This window comes from Euphorbia lathyris, chromosome 10 (assembly GCF_963576675.1).
Source record: "Euphorbia lathyris chromosome 10, ddEupLath1.1, whole genome shotgun sequence".
Taxonomy (NCBI): Eukaryota; Viridiplantae; Streptophyta; class Magnoliopsida; order Malpighiales; family Euphorbiaceae; genus Euphorbia; species Euphorbia lathyris.
Window position 1 is genome coordinate 12991530 of NC_088919.1, and position 20187 is coordinate 13011716.

General features: G+C 39.0%; 2 pseudogenes; both read left to right on the forward strand.

Annotated features, from left to right (window-relative positions):
- The first annotated feature begins 1231 nt into the window (after positions 1-1231).
- Positions 1232-2059, forward strand: LOC136208016 (protein BIG GRAIN 1-like A; annotated as a pseudogene).
- Positions 2060-12588: 10529 nt separating this feature from the next.
- LOC136208017 (protein BIG GRAIN 1-like A) lies at positions 12589-13413 on the forward strand (annotated as a pseudogene).
- The last annotated feature ends 6774 nt before the right edge of the window (positions 13414-20187 follow it).

Consider the following 20187-nt stretch of genomic DNA (forward strand, 5'->3'; position numbering starts at 1 on the left):
CGTATGCCCGCTCAATTGCACCTGCCCACATGTCAAGTACTGCCGCAGGCGGCCTATTCTCTTCTGTTTGATCAACCTGAATAGTGCTGGTCACCGGTTGACTGGAGGGTGTTACCGATGGAGTTTCCTCCCTAGATGTGGGATTTTGTTCTGCACTTGTCATATTCCTCGAAATATTCTTGTAGAAACCTTGATTTGATTAAGGTTCCACGATCACCGCACCAATTGATAACAAGTGGAGAAATTCTGATCGGAGTTCGTCCCTATGGGGGGCGTCGTTGGGATCGACGGGGGGAAGCTCCGATGCCAAAGTCAGTAGAGATTTGGAGAATAAACTGAATTGACAAAGCTTAGAGAATATAGAAATTATGTGTACCTTTGATAGCCCTAGCTGTAGGCTATTTATAGGGTTGATGAGTTATAACAGCTTAGTTCCATTAATGCTTCATTAATGGCGGATTACAGGTTTCTTTTAAGATGGCTGTTAAGGGAAACTAATGCGCATTTATTAATCTTTATTCCTGCGTCTAACCTGACCTTTTATAAGGAGATTCGCCCTTGGCGATCCGCCACGGATCTTAGGGGATCCTGTCTATGTGATCAGCCTTTAGCGGAGCTCTTTGATACGCCGAACATGGCGCGTCTCGTGGTAAATATCTTCTTTGGTCCTCGGATAATATCTCAATGTTATCATATTTAAACCTCCAGTTGGGGAAAAAAACCAAAATTGTAATTCTAATACAGATTTTCAATATATATTTGGTTATTAGTTGAATTTCTCTTTTTTGTTTGTTTATTTTTATTTTTAAATTGAAAATAATGAGGTTATTAAATCACTTTAAATTGATTTTTTATATAATTTATAAAAATATATTTAAATTATAAATATTATTTTTAGGGATAAGTACAAAAAAATGCTTGTGATTTTACTGATTTGCAAACGCAAACCTGTGGTTTTGTTTTTACAAACAGAGGTATGTGTTAAACGTCGTTAGCAAAAAAACGGATTTTTTTGCTAACACCGTTACTTTGAGATGATGTGACACTTTGACTAAGTTTTTTACCAGGGGCGAAACCATATTAGGGATTTTATCCATCTTTCTAGTCTCTTCTCCAAATCAAATGATGCATAATAACCCATCTTTCCCATCTACTCTCCTTGATCAAATCAACCGTTCTATCTCTGAAATCGGCACTAATAACCATCACGATCCCAAATTCTACACACACAATGCCTAATAAAACCAACCTTCCTAATTTAAATTTTGACAAATGGATTGATTACAACTTCACCACACAACACAACATTCCCAAATCGCGTTATGATCTAGAATATGATGCTATCTTCTTCAGCTCCACTTATTTCTCTTCCGATTCTAGCTCCGGCGGTTTCTCATCCTCTGATACAGATTCCATCTACACTTCAAAATCAAAATCATCTTCTTCTGCTCTACCAATTAGGCCTAAGCCTGTTAGAACAACCGCGTCTGCTCCGCCACACACAAAACAGAGACTAGTCTGTTTGGTGATTATCTTTACACTTCTTCTACTGGCGAAACTCCTAAGATCAATGAGAGTATATTCAAGTCAAAATCAAGAGCATTAAAGATCCACAACAATCTCAAGAAGTTAAAACAACCAATTTCCCTCGGTGGTAAGCTTTCCAATTTCATCAATTCAATCTTCCCTAATACAAATTCAAAAAAAATCCAAAAATCCTCCTTCCATAGACCAAGAGTGGAAGTTTAATTCAGGATAGACATCGATTTGTTCTTCAACTTCATTATTTTCAAGATCATGCTTAAGTAAATCGGAGAAATGTCGCGATGGAGTTAAAAGGAGCGTCCGATTTTACCCCGTTAGTGTTATCGTTGATGAAGATTGCAGACCGTGCGGGCACAAATCCTTATATAAAGAAGAACAATCATATAATCTCATGTCTGTTTTTGTACCGACGACTTGGAAAATTGGGAAATCTCAGTCCAAGAAAAGTGATAATGAGTTTAAGTATCGTGCAATGGAGAAGAGCAGAAGAGTGGAAGAAGCAGAGATTTGTTGAGGGCATTGGCCGCGACGACGTTGGAACGAAGGAAAGAAGAGTGTTGTTTTGCAACCACCCCTGTTCAATTGCAATTTATTTTTAGTACGGTTTTGCTCCTGGTCAAAAACCTAGTCAAAGTGCCACATCATCCTTCACATTTAACTTACTTTTTTACAATCGAGTGATCAATTGATTATATTTTGTGCAAGTTCAGGGCATTAACTGAACATTTTATAAAAGTTGATGGAACTAATAGGACACTTTCAAAAGGCCAATCAATCTTTTTTCATAAGCTCAGAGAGCAAATGATGTATTAAGCCTTAAAAAATATGGTTTCACCATTATTTGAGAAGGAAAAAAAACTGTCAAACAGGGGGCCGGAGACTCGCAAACTCTCTCAAATGCTTAAGTCAGTATGAAAAATACATAACTTGAAAGCTATTTTGTAGAAATGAGTAGTATATAATTATGTACATGAGATTATGATTTCCATGCTATTTATAGACAATCGTTTGTATCTTTCTTTGTGCCTTGGTACACGTGTTAGCTCATCATTGGTTCGGAACCTATAATTCCACAATGTATTGAATTGAGCGTATTTCTTGAGTTTCGAAACTCCTTACCTGCATTTATTCCGGAAAGGACCTTCTTGATGGATGGGCTCGCCGGATATAACAAATAATGGGTTTGGGCTTATTTGTTTAAGCCCATAGCATTATTTGATACTATATTAGGAGCCCTCCCCCTCAAAGAGTTTTTTGCAATGTCCTTAGGGCTTCTTCAATCATTTTAATGTCATCGTTACTTCTAACAGTAATGATGTCATTATGACTTCCTCCATTAATGTACCGTTTTTCCCTGAAGCGTTTATTATTTCTCAGTAATAAGTGCTTGATGGATTACTATATATCCATTTGAGATGAAATAGGTGACATTCAAATAAATCCATCCATCCTGTTATCTCAAGTCAGGTCCTTAATCCTAATGAACTCCTTCACCGGATCCATGTAATTGTCTAGATATCTCCATATCTAAAGCTTGTGAGATCAGCTCTCTGTTCACAATAGAAGACATTATTACGTACAAGTCTCAACAGCACTATGTTAATCTCATAAATATATTATTTAACGTGGGGTTGTTTTAAGTTTTATTGGTTTATTATAAAGTTTAATTAGTCTCACTTCATGCTTGTGTGAACACTTTATGATCACTTAAATAAACTTGGGATTTCTTTTAATTAACTTAATTAGTTCTGATAAAAGATTAATGCTTTTATATAGTTAAACATACTATATCTTATAAAAACAAACGATAATCAACAATTCATTTGCAAATAGTTTATATCCTACAACAATTGTTTATAGGACACTAAACCCCAACATCTCCCACTTGGACTAAAGCTAATTGTTTCTGAAACTAATCCCAAAAGAATTAAAATGACAATCATAAACTCTTTGGTTAAGGCCTTCGTCAACGGATCTGCAACGTTGTCCTTTGTGGGTACTCTTTCTATTCTCACATCTCTCATGTCTATAATCTCTCTGATGAAGTGATGTCGCTTGAGATAATGCTTGGATCCATTATGAGACCATGGTTCCTTTGCTTGTGTAATGGCTCCATTGTTATCACAGTACAGAGTAATGAGATTCATAATGTCAGACACCACTCCTTGTTCTTTCACGAACGTCCTAATCAAAACCACCTCTTTTGCTGCTTCTCTAGCTGCGATGTACTCTGATTCGGTCGATGAGAAAGCAACGCTTTCTTATTTGGAACTCTTCCAATTGACTGAACTCCCATTTAGGATAAACATGTATTATGTTTGGGATTTGTAATCATTCTCATCTATTAGATGACTAGCATCTGAAAATCCTTCAATTTTAAGTTCTCCACCTCCATACATGAGCAACATGTCCTTAGTCCTTCTCAAGCAGTATTGTAAAAATCGGTCAAGTCGGCGACTAATCAGCCGATATATCGTTGATTTTTACAACACCGCCCAATTTTATATAAATGGTCGAAATAAGTTGGGAGCCTAATTTTCTTCCGCATAGGCGGTTCAAATCGGAATAAATCAGACAAATCGGATAAGGCAGAAAAGTCGGACAAGTCGGGTTAGGCGAAAAATCAGAAAAAGTCGGTTTATATATTATATTTATACCACAACTACTATATTTATATTATATGTTTATGTTTATGTTTATTACATATTATATTTATGTCACATCTATTTTTTTTTTTTTGAATAATGTCACATCTATTATGTATTAACTAATAACTATTAAGTATATGCTCTAAAAAAATAACTATTAAGTATATTAATATTTAGGGTAAATTTCATCAATGGTGTACAACCTTTGTCTCATTTCGCACTTTGGTGTACAATCTTCAATTTGTCTCACTAATATGTACGAACTTATATGTGACCTCCCACTTTGGTGTACAACAGGTAAAAATGATCCGTCAACATGACACGTCAGCAGTTTGACCGATCAGACCACCTATTATAGGTCAGGTTGGGGCGTCTACATGTATTTGGAAAAGTTAAAAAATTCCAATTAATTTTTGAGTTTTGATTTTTTTTTCTTACAAATAAATAAAAGTCTATTTTCTTATAAAGATGCGTGTAAATACATCTTCCATATTTAACTTTTTTTTTTACAATCGATTGATCAATTGATTATATTTTGTGCAAGTTCAGGGTACTAACTGAATATTTTATGAAAATTGATGGGGCTATTGGGACACTTTGAAAGTTCAAAAGGTAAATCAAGCTTTTTTCATAAGGTCAGGGACCAAATGATGTATTAAGCCTTAGAAAATATGGTTTCACCGTTATTTGACTATCATATCGAATATTAAGTAAATTTGTCGATGAATTGAAACGGTTTTTTTCCATTTTTTCATATCTTTTGTAACTGTATTAATAATTTAGTAATTTTTTTATTAACTTATACATTATAAACTTAATATTTTTTACATTTTGACATGTTTAATACAACAAGCATTTTACACAATTGATGTTCAGAAACTTGTATGTAATATTTAAATAACAAGTCAAATAATTATATACTTTTTTGTTCAAATTTTCTATCAAATATGGATAAAATTGATCATGCATATTAAGTTAGGGGCAAAATTTACAATTTCATATATTACCGTTAATCTATACTTCCTTAAAAAAAATGATATTGATAAGGATCGACGGTCCGGCTAAATAAAGTCAATAATCTATACTTAGTATCTTGAAATATATCGAGGATCGACGGTCCGGCCATCTTGGTGCAAAGGCCCTCATTTTGGTATAGCATTCCCGTCGCCCACACTATGTGGGTGTGCCCCTAATCTGGTGGTGTTTCAACTGCATCTTTGCGTATAAGACCCTTTTACTTATAAACTAGTGAAAATTCTCGGTTTTTTCCTATGTGAGATGGAGAAGTTTATTTTTCTTTTATCCTCTTCAAAACTATTTCAATTAGTTCACTTTAAGCATCAATTTTTCATTCATCACTTCTCCGTTTTGAGTTTATAATATATCGTTCAAAATATTGCATGACATAGAATACGTTCACATATTTCAAATGATTTTAAAATCCATTAATCTATGATATATTTAAACCTCCAGTTGGGAAAGAAAACCAAAATTGTAATTCTAATACATATTTTTCAATATATATTTGGTTATTAGTTGAATTTCTCTTTTTTGTTTGTTTATTTTTGTTTTTAAATTGAAAATAATGAGTATATTTTTTTTTTGGTAGAAACAGGAAAGGAAAACAAACAAACAAAGAAGACTAACCCGAGATCAGTCTAGGCAGGCTGATCCCAATCCTATCCTCTAGAAGAATAGACAAAAGAAAATGGGAGGAACAGAAATGGTAGAAACACCTAACATCCCCTCATGCCCAGTTGCCGCCAAGCGATCCGTAACCCGGTTCTGTTCCCTGTAGATATGGCTGAACTTTAAGAACTCAAAGGAAGGGCGAAGCCTTAAAATAGCTTTGATAAGATTTTGGCTGTTAAGAAAAATAGCCTGGTTATCTGAAATCTTGTTGATCGCCTCCAAGTTATCAGATTCCACAGATAACCTCTTAACACCCAGGCTAATGGCAAGCCCATCCCCAGGTTATGGGTAAACCCAGCCAGCCAGGCGCCACCTGCATCACGAAGAACTCCTCCGGCAGCAATTCTGCCATTGCTAAGGCAGGAACCATCCGTATTAAACTTCACTACCCCTTCTCTAGGCTTGCTCCAACCAACTAGGTGGACCTCTTTTTCCCGGGTAGATCTGACAAGGTGATCCACTTTGAAGCTCTATGTAATAATAGAGAGTTTTTTCGAGAAGAAATCAAGTAAGTCAGGAATAAGGACAATTTTATCAGCAAATAACTCCTCGTTCCTCCACTTCCAAATTTGGTGACAGATAATAGCAAAGAAAATGTCACTGTGCTCCATGTTGGCCAATAATTTCCCACTAGCACCATCAGAGAACCAGTCAACCTCAGAATGAGTCATGAAGGAAGGGAGAGTGTGGTGAGGGAGAAATTTTTTCCCAAACCTCTTTACTTTTAGGGCAATCCCTCAGAGCATGGCACAAGGTTTCCACATGGCCTCTGCATCTACTACAGGCTCCTGAATACGCTAAGTGCCGTCTGTGCCTATCCGAGTTAGTGAGCAACCTGTTCTTGACTCCCAGCCACAGGAAACTCCTAATACGGTAAGGGATTTTAAGGGCCTAAATGGATTTCCAAATGTCCGAGAGAGGATCGGCCCTATTAGGGGAAAAAGCTTCATCGGCTGACTTACAAGAATAAGCGTCATTGTTAGTCAGGGCCCAGCAATGCCTGTCCTTATCTTCCTCTTGATTACTAATCTTCACTCCTCTAAATCTAAGGAGGGTCTCCAGGCTAAAGAAGGTGTCAAACTAAGACCAGATCCAGTCTCCCTCCGAGTCCACCATATCGGCAACTTTCCAGTGACGGATGTTACTAGGCGGGGGGGGGGGGACTACACACTTCTATAAGCGGTTTGTCACCAATCCAAGTGTCATACTAGAAACTAAAGGACTTACCATTACCCACCTCCAGGCCAATCCCCATGCAGAACTCAGCAAACACAGTGTTAAGCCCTTTCCAGAGGAAGGAACAGCTGACAACTCTCACCTTAGGGCCACCAAAATTTTTGTCTTTCCGATACTTGCCACAAAGAAGACGAACCCAAAGAGAGGATGGGCATTGCCACATTCTCCAGAGAAGCTTCATAAAAAGGACTTTATTGTTGTCCTTAGCTTGCCTTATACCAAGACCCCCCTGCTTTTCGGCTGGCAGACCTCCTTCCAAGGGACCAGGTGAATCTTTTTCCCTTCTCCAGACTCTCCCCAAAGGAAACGCCGGTTAATCTTATCAAGCTCGTTGAGAACTGGCTCAGGGAGTCTATAGGCTTGCATGATATGGTTCGGAGCCGTGCAGTTGACAGACTGGATTAAAGTAAGATGGCCTGCTGGGGAAAGAGAATTAGCTTTCCAACTAGCACACAAACTGTTAGTTTTGTCCAAAGTATCTTTAAAAGAGGCTTTGGAGACCCTGTCGCTGTGAAGAGGGACCCCAATATACTTCCCCAAAGAGTGAGTCAGGGGGATGTCGGAGAGATCACTAAGCCTTATACACAAGCCATTGTCCATGTTCTTAGAACAAAGCAACCGAGATTTTTGGATATTAATCTTCTGTCTAGAAGCATCACAGAAGCAATTAAGGATATCCATCACCACACTAATTTGCTCCTCATTACCTTCCACGAAAAGCATCACATCATCAGCGAAGAACAAATGGGTAATAGGAGGACAATGTTTGTTGATGGAAACAGGGTGGAGAATCCCCTTGCTCACTGCCTCTTGGATCAGGTGCGGCAGTCTTTCCATAGCAATAACAAAAAGGAAGGGGCTCATAGGATCTCCTTGGCGAATTCCCCTGGAGGGAGAGAACTCATCAGACATGTCTCCATTGATCATAACCTGGAAAACAGGAGAGGAGATGCAATTCTCAATTAATTTCCTCCAGTTCTCCGGGATACCAGCTTTCATTAAACTATCTAGAAGAAAGCTCTAGTTTAGTCGATCATAAGCTTTCTCCAGATCTAGTTTGAGAGCCACGATCCCTTTCCTACCTTTCTTCATCTTCATGGGATGGACCACCTCCTGGGCAATAACAACATTATCCATCATTTTCCTGCCAGGAACAAAGCTCCCTTGATTCTGGCTTATAATATTCAGAAGGATCCGCCGGATTCTATTAGCCACAATCTTAGTGATAGCTTTGTACATCACATTGCAAAGACTGATAGGCCTCATCTGAAGAAAGGAGGAAGGCTTATCAACTTTAGGGATCAGAACTAGGAGGGTTTTTATTAATCAGCCTAATATCATTAGAACCACCAAAAACACCTAACACAAAACTGTAAATACCCTCTTTCACAGTATCCCAGTGTTTATGGTAGAAACTAGCAGGGATACCATCGATCCCTGGAGCATTAGTAGAACCAATACTGGAGAAAGCCAGATCAATTTCTTTCAGGTCAATAGGATGGAAAGCTTCCTTAATAGCATCCTCCCCCAACCTAGGAAAGGAGATCCCAGAGTGGGCACTATTCAAGTCCACCGCTACCTCTTTAAAAAGCTCTTTGTAGAAATCAAGGGCAAGGCGTCGAATGTCTTCCTCCTCAAATGTCCAATCACCATTAGAGTCTTTGATAGCATCGATCCTATTCCTCTGTCTCCTAATAATCGTTGAAAGGTGGAAGAACCTGGTGTTCCGGTCCCCGTCCTTTATCTAAGCCTTCCTAGATTTCTGGAACCAATGAAGCTCTTCCTGTCTGAGCACTGCTTCCAACTCGTTTTGGAGAGATCTAAGATGACCATTCAGACTGTGGTCGAATCGGACCTCCAAACAACGTTGAATGCCTTCCATCCTTATCAAAAGTTTGTTTTTCCTTCTGATAATGTGGCCAAAGATGTTTTTATTCCATCCTACCACATTCCTCTTGGACCCCTCAGTGGCAAGGAGAACATCAGAGTGAGGTTGCCAATTGTTTTTAACAAAATTCTTAAACTCGGGATGTGAATCCCAAGCAACAAGATACCTAAAAGGTCTATTCCCTTTAAGCCGATTACATTTAACCATCTTAATGAGGATAGGGCAATGGTCAGAATGACGGAAAGGGAGATTAAGCACATTGACCTCGGGAAATCTATAGATTGCAACAACATTAGCGTAAACCTTGTCCAACCGAACAAACACACTATTCCTTTTCTAGGTAAACTTGTGACCAGCGGCTCCCAGGTCCGACAGCCCGCATAAATCCATATCTGCTTGTGATTAAGGCACCGGTTCATATAATGATTACCCCCTCCTCTCTGATCACTCATAAGGGAAATGTCATTAAAGTCCCCAGCCACCAACCAAGCATCCACCATGCTAGAACTAATAGAGTGCAGGATCTCCCACAGGCTTCTCCGGTTAGTCAAAACAGATCGACATAAACAAAGGTGACAAAGAAAGGTTTATTACTAGGGTAACACACCTTACTATGGATGAATTGACTATCCATACTAACAATGTCAATATTGACTTGACCTGGCTTCCAAAAGAGCCAAATCCCCCCCTACCCGACCAGTAGCCTCCGATCTGACACAACTCCAATTCTTAAACTTTCTAACCACCTCATCTACTTTGGAACCACTAACCTTAGTCTCCAGAAGAGAAAAACAAGAAGGATTAAATTGTTTAATAAGATCATTAACATGGATGCGGGTTGCCTTGCTCGCCGCACCTCTAACATTCCAAACAAAAAAGTCCATCAGAAAGGAAGACTACTGACACAAGCCCATACCCTAGATCAGGAATTTATTTGGGGCTCCAGAGAGCCTAGAAGAGGTGCCAGAAGGCCCCCTTTTATCCAAGAATCCAACCCATTATGGTTCTTTTTAGGTTTAGCTTTGGGTTTCTTCATATTCAACTTATTAATTCCCATAGCTTTTCCAATTGGAACATCAACAAGAGGATTCAAATTACTAACCTCATTATTCAACACTTTCCCTGCTGAGAGGAATGTCTGGGAACTCCCTTTGGCATCAGCTTTAGAGACAAAGAGAGGATTAATAGAATCACCTAGAATGGAGGCAGGCTCGGTCGATTCCAGTCCAGGCATGCTTAAATCCATATGCTCATTGGAAGGATCCGAGTCCTATCCTTCCACCATAGACAAGACACCGAACCTTGACCCCGAATCGGATGCTGAATCCACACCAGCATCACCACCCCTCTTGATATCAGGGGGCCTGACCTTGATCTTAGGAGCAATATGGAGAGATGTCATCTCTTTACTGGTATCTGGAGAATGACTCCTAGCAGCATTAGCACGTGGCTTCCTTCTAACCGACCTTTTGGCAAGCATCCATGGGCCAAAATTCCTTCGATCACCTTGACTCTCCTCAGCTCTGCCTATGATAGGTTCCACCATCTCCTCCACCACCTTCCTCTTTTTAGGACATCCATCAAAGGTATGGCCAAACATGCCACACTCATAGCAGATATTGTGTATACCTTCATATTCAATATGAAAGACCTTATCTTGAACACAGAATTTGGACAGAAGAGGCTTAGCGAGATCAATGTCAATACAAACCCTAACAAACTTGCCCCTTACTGCCCCACCGATAGTCTTATCAACATGGTGGACTTTCCCGACTAGGCTACCAATCTTATTCAAGAATCTATCACTGTAGTATTCAATAGGTAAGCCTAGGAACCTAACCCAAGTAAGGATCCTGTTTACAGAGCAATCATGAGGATTGAAATTTGGGACCCATGGTCTCAGCGCAAAACATGATTGGAGATAATATAAGGTCCACCATTAACAACAACATTTAAATCCCCAGCCCTTGTAAATTTAATGACATAATAGTCATTTTCAAGGTCTGTAATGGTGACCTTTCCTTTCTTCGCCCATTGAGCCTGGATCCTCTAGGCAAATAATTGAAGCTAATCATTTTCCCCAGAACAGTGACAATTAACGCCAATTTCCACTTAAATCTTAGGACGCGCTTGTCTTTAGATGAAAGACGGATCCTAGGACACAGCGGGTCCTCTGGCTCTCCATCCTCAATATCGGAGTCGGAAAAGAAATCCTCAGACTCATCCTCGATATTATCCTCCTCCATCATGGGTTCATCTCAATCACCCCCAACACCTTATCCCTCCAAGAGGAATTTCCCCAACCATTCTTAAAAACACGACTATCCATTGAATTCGTAATTTGTTTCGGGCCTGGGATAGCACTAGGGCAGGGGGTCCAAGCCCGATCCCTAACTTGACCTTCCATAGAAACTGCTGGTATCCCTATGGCAACAAATCCCTCATTCGCACCATCCCCTGGGCGCAGATTGCCCAATTCCCCGGAAGCAAGGCCTGAAATTGGTTTTCCCGCGGCTTTGCTCGGCCTGCACGGCATGCACAACCTGTGTAGATTGTGCGGCATGCGAAACGAAATTGGTTTGCACGTCCTATGGGGCCCGAATGGCTTGCGCGGCCACGCGGCAGGAGCGGCCTGCTCGACAAGGGCGGCCTGCGCGATCTGCATCGTGGAAGAGCCAGGCACTGGGAGCGAAGCCCGCATGGCAAGCACGACCTGTGTGGCCATGGATGGATTCCGCAGCCCCGGTGAATACTCTCCTAAACGCCCTTCTTCCCCAGGCTCAACCCCAGATCCGGTAACTTCCCTAACCCCCTCGCCGATGGTCTCTCCTGCCAGATCCGGCCCTTCACCCCCCTGGAGTCCCAGCCGCCCACTCTCCCTGGATCGATCACGCAGCCGCACCCCGTTCTCCCGCCTCCTCCTTAGAGAACCGCCCAATCCCTCATCCCCTTTACCATCCGGTGCGAGATCCGACGCCCTCGCCATCCCTCCCGTGCGATCCAACCTCCCCTACGACGACTGGCCGCCTACGCCGCCCAACCGTGCCGTCGATTTATCCTCCGTACGTTCCCTTTCTTTTATCGCTTTAGTCATCGCCAAATAGAGAGCCAATATATTAATCTCTATAATGAGTATAATGAGTATATTAAATCACTTTAAATTGACTTTTTTATATGATATATATATATATATATATATATAATTTATAAAAATATATTTAAATTAATTATATATATATAATATATAAATATCATTTTTTTAGGGATAAGTACAAAAAAAAAATGCTTATGGTTTTACTGATTTGCAAACGCGAACCTGTGGTTTTTTTTACAAACAGAGGTATGCGTTAAACATCGTTAGAAAAAAAAATGGATTTTTTTGCTAACACCGTTACTTTGAGATGATGTGGCACTTTGACTAAGTTTTTTACCAAGGGCGAAACCGTATTAGGGATTTTATCCATCTTTGTAGTCTCTTCTCCAAATCAAATGATGCATAATAACTCATCTTTCCCATCAACCGTTCTATCTCTGAAATCGGCACTAATAACCATCACGATCCCAAATTCTACACACACAATGCCTAATAAAACCAACCTTCCTAATTTAAATTTTGACAAATGGATTGATTACAACTTCACCACACAACACAACATTCCCAAATCGCGTTATGATCTAGAATATGATGCTATCTTCTTCAGCTCCACTTATTTCTCTTCCGATTCTAGCTCCGGCGGTTTCTCATCCTCTGATACAGATTCCATCTACACTTCAAAATCAAAATCATGTTCTTCTGCTCTACCAATTAGGCCTAAGCCTGTTAGAACAACCGCGTCTGCTCCGCCACACACAAAACAGAGACTAGTCTGTTTGGTGATTATCTTTACACTTCTTCTACTGGCGAAACTCCTAAGATCAATGAGAGTATATTCAAGTCAAAATCAAGAGCATTAAAGATCCACAACGATCTCAAGAAGTTAAAACAACCAATTTCCCTCGGTGGTAAGCTTTCCAATTTCATCAATTCAATCTTCCCTAATACAAATTCAAAAAAAATCCAAAAATCCTCCTTCCATAGACCAAGAGTGGAAGTTTAATTCAGGATAGACATCGATTTGTTCTTCAACTTCATTATTTTCAAGATCATGCTTAAGTAAATCGGAGAAATGTCGCGATGGAGTTAAAAGGAGCGTCCGATTTTACCCCGTTAGTGTTATCGTTGATGAAGATTGCAGACCGTGCGGGCACAAATCCTTATATGAAGAAGAACAATCATATAGTCTCATGTCTGTTTTTGTACCGACGACTTGGAAAATTGGGAAATCTCAGTCCAAGAAAAGTGATAATGAGTTTAAGTATCGTGCAATGGAGAAGAGCAGAAGAGTGGAAGAAGAGATTTGTTGAGGGCATTGACCGCGACGACGTTGGAACGACGGAAAGAAGAGTGTTGTTTTGCAACCACCCCTGTTCAATTGCAATTTATTTTTAGTACGGTTTTGCTCCTAGTCAAAAACCTAGTCAAAGTGCCACATCATCCTTCACATTTAACTTACTTTTTTACAATCGAGTGATCAATTGATTATATTTTGTGCAAGTTCAGGGCATTAACTGAACATTTTATAAAAGTTGATGGAACTAATAGGACACTTTGAAAGTTCAAAAGGCCAATCAATCTTTTTTCATAAGCTCAGAGAGCAAATGATGTATTAAGCCTTAAAAAATATGGTTTCACCATTATTTGAGAAGGAAAAAAACTGTCAAACAGGGGGCCGGAGACTCGCAAACTCTCTCAAATGCTTAAGTCAGTATGAAAAATACATAACTTGAAAGCTATTTTGTAGAAATGAGTAGTATATAATTATGTACATGAGATTATGATTTCCATGCTATTTATAGACAATCGTTTGTATCTTTCTTTGTGCCTTGGTACACGTGTTAGCTCATCATTAGTTCGGAACCTATAATTCCACAATGTATTGAATTGAGCGTATTTCTTGAGTTTCGAAACTCCTTACCTGCATTTATTCCGGAAAGGACCTTCTTGATGGATGGGCTCGCCGGATATAACAAATAATGGGTTTGGGCTTATTTGTTTAAGCCCATAGCATTATTTGATACTATATTAGGAGCCCTCCCCCTCAAAGAGTTTTTTGCAATGTCCTTAGGGCTTCTTCAATCATTTTAATGTCATCGTTACTTCTAACAGTAATGATGTCATTATGACTTCCTCCATTAATGTACCGTTTTTCCCTGAAGCGTTTATTATGTCTCAGTAATAAGTGCTTGATGGATTACTATATATATATATATATATCTCTTTATTTTTATCTTAATATAAATAGATAATAATGATGGATAATGTGGTTATTGCCCAAGAGATGGTCCACACTATGAAAAGCAAAAGGGGGAAGAAAGGTATTGTGGCTCTTAAGCTGGCTCTGGAGAAAGCCTATGATCGCATTTACTGGAGTTTCCTTCTTGAGAGTATGGAGAGAGCAAGGATCCCGGATTATTGGAGGAGGTTAATTAAGGTGTGTATCTCTTATCCTGTTTTTCAAGTGTTGATCAATGGGGATATGTCTGAGGAATTTTCTCCTTTCCGAGGTATCCATCAAGGGGACAAGTGTTGATCAATGAGCCCTTTCTTATTTGTTATTGCTATAGAGAGATTGTCTCACCTGATCCAAGATGCTGTTGAGAAGGGGAATTTCCACCCGGTGGCCATCAATAAGTTATGTCCCCAGGTTACTCATTTGTTCTTTGCAGATGATGTTCTGATCTTTCTGGAAGGGAATGAGGAGCAATTAAGTGTTATTATGGAGATTCTTGAGTGTATATGTTCTGCCTCTAGTCAGAAGCTCAATATCCAGACATCCAGGATGATGTGCTCTAAGAATATAAACCAAAGAGCCTGCAAAAGGTTGGGTGAGTTGTCTGGAATTCCTCTCTGACTAGTTCTCTTGGGAAGTATCTGGGGCCCCTCCACAGTGAGAGAGTGTCGAAAGTTTCTTTTAAGGATACTTTGGATAAAGCCAATAGAAGTGTGCCACTTGGAAAGCTAAGTCTCTATCTCTCGCTGGGCACCTTACTTAGGTTCAATCTGTCAATTGTGCGACTCCCCAATCACATTATGCAGGCTTGTCATCTCCCTGAGCCTGTTCTCAAGGACCTTGATAAAATTAATCGTCGTTTCCCGTGGGAAGAAGCTGAGGAAGGGAGGAAGATTCACCTTGTTCCTTGGAATGAGGTTTGTCAACCTAAAGATAGGGGAGGTCTGGGTATTAGGAAAGCCAGAGATAATAATAAAGTTTTATTAATGAAACTTTTGTGGCGTATGTGGCAAACTCCTTCTGCTCGTTGGGTTCAACTTTTATGCGGGAAATATCAAAAGGATAAGGTCTTTGGGGGGGGCCTAAGGATATAGTGGTTAATTGTTCCTTTCTTTGGAAAGGCATTAGTGCGGTTTTTGCTGAGTTTTGTTCAGGGATTGTGTGGAATGTAGGGAATGGTAGATCCATCATCTTTTGGAATGATATTTGGATTGGTAAGAAGTCTCTTCTGGAAGTTTGTGAGTCTCTTCTGCCTTTAGAAGTTCAGAACTGGAGGATTGCAGATGTGGTGGATTCTGAGGGTGATTGGATCTGGTCAAAATTTGATTCTTACCTTATTCTGGAATTGCTCCTGAGAATTAGAGGAGTTCAGATTAGTAGTAATTTGGAAGACAAGGATAGTTACTGTTGGTCTTTTACGAACAACGGGGCCTATTCTTGCAAATCGGCTTTTCAGGCTTTCTGTTAGGAATTGGACACTTCGCACCCAAGGGGTGTGGAAGATGATTTGGGCCTTGAAAGTACCGTACCATATTAGAAGCTTCCTGTGGCTAGGAGTTAAAAATAGGTTGCTTACTAATTCTGATAGGAAAAGGAGGCATTTGATGGAGTCTGGAGCCTGTGGTAGATGCAGAGGTAATGAAGAAACTTTATGCCATGCTCTTAGAGACTGTGAGAAAAGTAAAGAGGTTTGGAGGAAAGTTCTCCCTAGAAATGTGCTATCTTCTTTTTTAGCCCACTCTGAGCATGATTGGTTTGTGGATGGGATTAATGAGAATCTTTTGGCTGAGTTGAATCAGGGTGTTCTCTTTTTTGTGGTGGTATGCCATCAGATTTGGAAATGGAGAAATGAAGAGATTTTTGGAGGAGAAAAGGTTGTTTTGCCTAATGTCTTGGATTACTTTTCCGAGAAAATTTGCACCTTGGGGGATAGCTTCGTTGAGGATCCCTTGGCTAGGGCTATTTAGAGGAAGGAGGCCCATCTCTTAGGCTGGGTTAAGCCTAGAAAAGGTGTGCTTAAGCTTAACACTAATGGTTCTTGTCTAAAGGACGGGAAAATTTCCGCAGGAGGGGTTCTGAGAGATGATGGTGGTGATTGGGTTTCTGGTTTCTCTCAGAATTTGGGTTTAGGTTCATCTTTCTCGGCTGAGCTTTGGGGGTTTTTTTTCTGGTCTGAAGCTAGCTAAAAATCTGGGGGTGAAGAACCTTCTGGTGGAGTCTGATAACTTTGAAGCGGTCAAAATGATTCCAGAAAACAATGCGTTTTGCCTGAGTAGCCAAAATTTAATCAAAGGTATTAGAAGGATTGGCTCCTCCTTTGATTTTCTTAGCTTCACTCATATTTATAGGGAGCAAAATCGTGTAGCAGACCGTCTTGCGGTTGAAGGTCATTCAAGGATGTTGGGTCTTTCAACCTTTTCTTCTCCTCCGATATCCATTTCGTCTCTGATCCTGGATGATTTAGGGAGGGTCAGTTTTCCCAGGCTGATCCCGGACTAGGCGGCTTTCTTTGTTTTTCTTTGTTTTCTTTCTTTTCCTACCAAAAAAAAAATTAGAAATTTATTTATGTTAGATATTTAATCACATGAAACCTTCTAATTAATATTATCACATAATCAAATAATTTAATTATAACCATAATCTAATTATAATTATCAATTAAACTATTTCATTCTTAATACACATAAAATTTGGACATACACTTCATCTCCCCCAATTACATTTTCGTCATCCGATTCCATGTCCCATGTAAAACCCATTAGGTTTTTACCGCTGCTAGCTATATATATTTATTGAAATTAATTCAACCTGATTAATTTTAACTAAATATATAACGGAATGAGTTCGATAACTATTACTAGCAGAACCGTAAACATTCCCCCAGAGCGATAAGAAGCCAGGTTGATACTGATATTTACCTTTCCGTATTAGGTCCAGTGTAATGCGATCCTTCATCAGCTATAGCCTTAGACGCATCTGTAACTATGGAATATGTCAAGTTACATATAATGAGATGTTTGTTTTACTTGTTCAAGTAGAATTAACTCTAAATAGATAGGTTAAGTGAAATCTTCATTTCTACTCTTAACCCAGTCACTTTGCAAGGATTTTCAGTTAATTCTACACAAGAGGCCATGGATATATCTCTTATCTATCAAGAGTGACGAATGCTCCATCTAACATTAACTATCCTACTATTACTTTATTCCCTCTGTAGTGGATCGTATTTGAACAGAGTCAAAGCACCACACTCTAGAAACTAGAATCACTAATTAATTTTATTTTTTTGAGTCTGATGATTACTTATACCTACTAATACCATTTGAGATGAAATAGGTGACATTCGGATAAATCCATCCATCATGTTATCTCAAGTCAGGTCCCTAATCCTAATGAACTCCTTCACCGGATCCATGTAATTGTCTAGATATCTCCATATCTAAAGCTTGTGAGATCAGCTCTCTATTCACAATAGAAGACATTATTACGTATAAGTCTCAACAGCACTATGTTAATCTCATAAATATATTATTTAACGTGGGGTTGTTTTAAGTTTTATTGGTTTATTATAAAGTTTAGTCTCACTTCATGCTTGTGTGAACACTTTATGATCACTTAAATAAACTTGGGATTTCTTTTAATTAACTTAATTAGTTCTGATAAAAGATTAATGCCTTTATATAGTTAAACATACTATATCTTATAAAAACAAACGATAATCAACAATTCATTTACAAATAGTTTATATCCTACAACAATTGTCTATAGGACACTAAACCCCAACATCTCCCACTTGGACTAAAGCCAATTGTTTCTGAAACTAATCCCAAAAGAATTAAAATGACGATCATGAACTCTTTGGGTTAAGGCCTTCATCAACGGATCTGCAACATTGTCCTTTGTGGGTACTCTTTCTATTCTCACATCTCTCATGTCTATAATCTCTCTGATGAAGTGATGTCGCTTGAGATAATGCTTGGATCCATTATGAGACCATGGTTCCTTTGCTTGTGTAATGGCTCCATTGTTATCTGATGAGTGCCGAATCCACCAAAAATAATCCCAACTTTCCCTAAACGAATAAATTGTAATAGAGCAAGTAGAGGTCGAACCCAAGGGAATAATATTGACTCATATCTCTTACGACCTAACCAAATAATTAAACGGGGGGTTTAGAATTGTGAAGCTTGTTAAATTTAAATGCAATAAGTAAAAGATCGTAACAAAAACAAAACAGAAATTAAAGACGGATTGTGAATAATATTTTGATGAATTCGGTTAAGGGGAATCGCAGGATAATTCATACGTTAACGATCATTGACAGATAAGATTATATTCTCATGTTTTCACCGGATCAGTTTGAGTATTCTTCCTTAATAACGAACTAGTCAAGCACGGCAAATAACTCGTTCCTAATCAATAAACAATCCTATCTCAGCGCCTAAGATTTAATTTATTGACAGCTTTAGAAGTTAGAAGAACCTGATCTTAGTTAATCGTCTCTTAGCATCGGCGATTATAAACTAACTTATCTGTTCATTTGACTCAGATAAACCCAGCTTGATTCGTGTTAATGTCACGCGGAATACAAACTCAGGTTTGTCAAACTTGAGTTCGTTCTTCCAAACACGAAGCTAGCTTGATTTAAAAAGTCAATAGCTACTTTGTTTGGCTATCTTAGGTGAAACTCTAATAAACCAAATCAGCCATACGATTATTTGATTCGACAAACAACCCGCGGTTATCATTCATAGAACAAACAATCAATTGAGAATAATTCTCTAAACATGATGAACAAATAAACGGTTTAATAAATTGAGAAAAGTGAAATATAACGATCTCACGATAACGGAGAAAAATCCCTTGAATTAACCCTTAACCGAAATTAAGAAATTAGCTATCAATAGCCATGGAACGTATGTGTTCTTCTGCTGGAAAAATAAATGAAAAACTGATGTCCTAGACTTGGAAAATCTGCCCTACTTAAGTCTATCACGATTCCTCAAAATAAGGAATTAGAATTCCTTCCAATTAGCTCCCCAATCTTTCTTCCAATTTGAAATTAATTGCCTCCTCATTTGTCTCCTACAATTTCGTGCTTTAGCTGAAAATCTTGTCCTCAAATTGTCCAATCCGGATCAGGAAAGCAATCCTATTCGAACCAGGAAACTGTCAGCCCGTAACTGCCTTAGTCTTGTGCAAGACTAACTCTGACTCTGACCAATATTTGCCCAATCAGCTCCGGATCACGACCCGACATCAGCTTGGCCCAAATTAAGCCCAATTCATCTCCCTTTAGTCATCATTGGCCTGTAGAGATGGAAATACCAAAAACAAACAATAAAACCCGCAAAAATAACAAAACACGATAATAATAAAGCACAAAAACGGGGTTATTTATTGTTGAATTATGCACTTATCATTATCACAGTACAGAGTAATGAGATTCATAATGTCAGACACCACTCCTTGTTCTATCACGAACTTCCTAATCAAAACCACCTCTTTTGCTGCTTCTCTAGCTGCGATGTACTCTGATTCGGTCGATGAGAAAGCAACGCTTCCTTATTTGGAACTCTTCCAACTGACTGAACCCCCATTTAGGATAAACATGTATTCTGTTTGGGATTTGTAATCATTCTCATCTATTAGATGACTAGCATCTGAAAATCCTTCAATTTTAAGTTCTCCACCTTCATACATGAGCAACATATCCTTAGTCCTTCTCAAACAGTATTGTACAAATCGGTCAAGTCGGTGACTAGTCAACCGATATATCGTTGATTTTTACAACACCGCCCAATTTTATATAAATGGTCAAAATAAGTTGGGAGCCTAATTTTCTTCC